Genomic DNA, 3,781 nt, shown 5'->3' with positions numbered 1-3,781 from the left:
TGTGTGTGTGTGTTGTGGAGATACAGAAATTCTTATATTGCTGCCATATAATCTGCATCATTATAACTGCATTAATAACATTCTTTACAGCATTATTCCATTTAATAATATTTCTCACAGTATTGATATTGCATTAAAGTTGTAGATTGAAGATGTCCATTTGAGGATCCTTCCATTATGTTAACTTTTATTACAAGTACGGTCAATAAGTCAGTAATTTCTTGTGTTATAGAAAAGAGAAGTTCTATGTCTGCTTATAGCCATTAAAGATGTACAAGATGTACGATTAAGGCGTGTGCTTTATAAGTGTCCACAACATGTATTTAGGTCAGAGGACATATGCTGATGTTTTCTCCGGGCTGTTAATAAACTCACCGTTTGATTGCACTTTTCTGGGGCCTCTGTGGTTTGTGACACTGCTCTACATTGATCGATTTCGCGACAGTGTGTGTGTGTCTCTGTGCACGTGCTTCCACCTGAACATCACACTCTGGTCCTCAAAGTGACCTTTGTAAGAGTTCACACTGATGTCACTGCTGGCATCACAGGGAAACTTGGATCATTTATTCTGAGCACTGAGATCCAAGCAGGTGAGTTCTAACAGCATCCTCCCCAGTACAGGTGTTATGGAGGAGGAGCTTATCCACAGAAACCAAACAGTCTGCGCATCAGGCTGTAAACATGGGAGTCTATGGGACCGACTCACTGCTGCCCCTGCTGGACGGCAGAGGAAGGTTGAACACACGGAGAGAAACACGAGGCCACGCTGATACGGTTGAAGCGCTTTTGTGATTGTAACACAGGACTCACACACACACTGGTTAATGCTTAGACTGTCTTTTATTGAGAAATAATCTTTTGCCTCGGACGCAGCCGCTCCGACTCTCTCCCAGCATCATCTGCTCTTTCTCATTGCGGACACATATAAGACACATCTCCCTCATTAAAACAGTCCTTAAAACTCCCTCCCTGCCTCCGTGCTGCCCAGAGAGCTCACTGTGTCACCCCTCCTCTGCAGGAGGCCAGCAAACCACGCCCCCGCCACAGTGTGTAACTGTCCACTTTTGGGATGTGTCACTCTTGGACTGACGTCAGAGCGAAGAGCTCCCGGATGAAGCGTGGGACTCGTGTTTGTGGTCTCCTGCCAGCATCGCAGCTCTTAGTAAAGTAAAAACCTCTCATGTCAGCAGCGTGGGGCCCTGTCACACCTGTCTGTGGGTGTTTGCTGTACCACCTGACACCAGAGCCTCTGCTGGACCTTTGGCAGACTTGCCATGTCTAATGAGCCTCTGCATGCACCGTGGTCCTGATGCTTTTTAATGAGCCCACCTGTGACGATGAGACTTTTAGCTCTGACTGAAAGCATCAGGAGTCCTTTGGCAGCTTTATTACTCCAGCTCCTTCTACAGGAGTTCGTGCTTTCTCAACCTTTGCAAATTTCCCCATCAGAGCCCCTCACAGTCTGCCGGATTCTCTCCCAGACACTCTTAGACTTGCAGGATTAAACCGGTCACACATCAAATTAAACATGAAGGGGTGCTAAGCACTCTTCAAGGCTAATAGTCTGCACTTTGATTTCAAAAAAGACGATTGAATTTGGGGAGATCTGAAGGCTCTTTGTTTTACTGACAGCTACCAGATAGCAGCAGAGGTTTGGCCCAGCGCTGCCTCAGGTTGTCTGCTAGCTCATTCATAGTTAATGATGATCTCCTTCCTCCCCACATGGACTCAGAGGACTCCCATCAAAGACTTTTGACTGTAAATATTTCCGAGTGTGCGTTCGGCCTTTGTTTACAGTGCGTGTCCCAGTTCTCTGGGTTCATCAGTCTTCACACCAGAACGCCTCGTTCATTTCTCAGCTGCTTTCATCACGTGAAAAATAAATCAAGCAGAGGGAGCAGGTGAAGCTAACCGACGCCTATGAGGCAAAGAGAGTCTATAACAAGAAATCAAAGTGTTTCAGCTTCCACAGCAGGAGGGCTTATCAAGAAGCTGATTTCAATGAAACTGTGTGTCTGCAGGGCTGAGAGCCAAAGACCATCGAGTCTGATCGGTGACGCTGAAGCAGACCAGAATGACTGATGCTCTGCAGGCGTCTTCATCACGTTGATCCTGCACATGTGTTCAGATTCACAGTCAGAAACAAACCTGACACTCAGAGAAACCAACATTTTTATACACATCACACACTTTTTATTGTTGATGAAAATAAAACAGGGTTTCTGGGAAAAAAGGAAAGGATGATTTTAATAACATGTTAGCTGCAGGGTTTGTAGAAAGTGGATTTACCGCATGAATATCATTATTTCATATGATGACAAGACAAATAAAAGCCAAAGGAACAATCTGCTCCTCGTGTTGACCCCACAGTAATCCACAAGCCAACGGACAAGACAATCAAAAAACATCTCAAACACTTTTCGTGTTTTGGAGTCAGACACATGAATTCACAAAGTGTCTCCAACGCTTCAGGTTATCTGTTCTCCTCTCTGAAGGATGAAACATCTGCCCTCACAGTTCTTTTGGGGAGATCTTCCAGGATAATGTTGGGGCAGAGAGGGGGTGTCACTTCCTCTTTGCTCCGCAGGCCTACAAACACCTGGAGCTTCAGCCCAGCCCGTCATCAGGTAAGTCTCAGGGTGGGGAGATGATGTCATCAGAGGAGGGGCTTAAACTGTTTTTGTGCTTGTTTAACAGTTGGGTGGGGGGAGGGTGGGGGGCACACCAATCTGCTGACGTGTTGCTGATGAAGGCTCATACGGAGTCATCATCACTCGGACAGGCCGGCCACACCAGCGTCTGCTTTCCTCTCATCAGTCTCTGGGTGAATCCTTCCCTGACAGCCCACGGCTTTTCTTCCTTTCCTTCAGCTCTCACCTCTTCATCTGCTTCTGTGTCCTGCTCTTCCTCCTTGTCACACAACTCAAGCAGACTTCTCCTCCCTCCTGTCCTCACTCAGTCCTCACACTTCCCTCCGTCCTCTCTGTGCTTCGAGATGCTGAAAGAACCTCACGCGCATTGATGTTGCATTGCTGTTGGTTGTTTGCAGGTTCTGTTCCTGCCTGCTGAGCCTCATGACCAGGTCAGCTCAGGAATCTCTGCTCCATTATTGTCTGTGGTGATAAGAGCAAGTTGGGGCACAAACATGTGTCTTCCTGTGAGGGTGATCACAGCAGCAGCAGCACCACTCTCTCTATCAGCTTCTGCATCACAACAACATCAGCCACGGTCAGTCTCCTTCCTCCTCTCCTCCTTTTCTTCACCTGCCTCTTGCATCCTTCCACCTTTGTTCTGTTTTATTGCTGTTCTTTAGTTACTGTTGCTGCTGCTCACAAATATCCCTGTGCTGTAACAGTAAGGCTCCTCACCTCCGCATCATTCAATCTCCTGAACATTCAGCATTTCCTGCTGTCAATTATAATCTCACGTTTTAAAGAACATCAGATTATAATTATAAAAAATATTTTTCATAACTCTTATTTTTTTCAGATAGATGTCGTGGCTGAACTACTGATCTGATCAGTGGAGGAAACGGAGAAGAGTGTGTGTGTGTGTGTGTGTGTGTGTGTGTGTGTGTGTGTGTGTGTGTGTGCGGAGGAGGTATTCTAACCAAAAGCTTGGGAGCTCAGCTAGCTCGGTTGGACGGCTCCGCTCTGTTAGCATATCTGGTGTTACTGAGAGAGGATGTGCACGGGCTAGTGAGAGCTTAACCCGAAGAGAGAGATGCAGGAGGTTTATGACTGAACGTTCACTTTAACTTCAGCTCACCAGTGTCTCAGTC

The sequence above is a fragment of the Haplochromis burtoni genome, unplaced genomic scaffold, assembly GCF_018398535.1.
Source record: "Haplochromis burtoni strain Fernald_Lab_line unplaced genomic scaffold, NCSU_Asbu1 Contig_159, whole genome shotgun sequence".
Classification (NCBI taxonomy): domain Eukaryota; kingdom Metazoa; phylum Chordata; class Actinopteri; order Cichliformes; family Cichlidae; genus Haplochromis; species Haplochromis burtoni.
Note: the sequence above shows the minus strand (reverse complement) of the source record.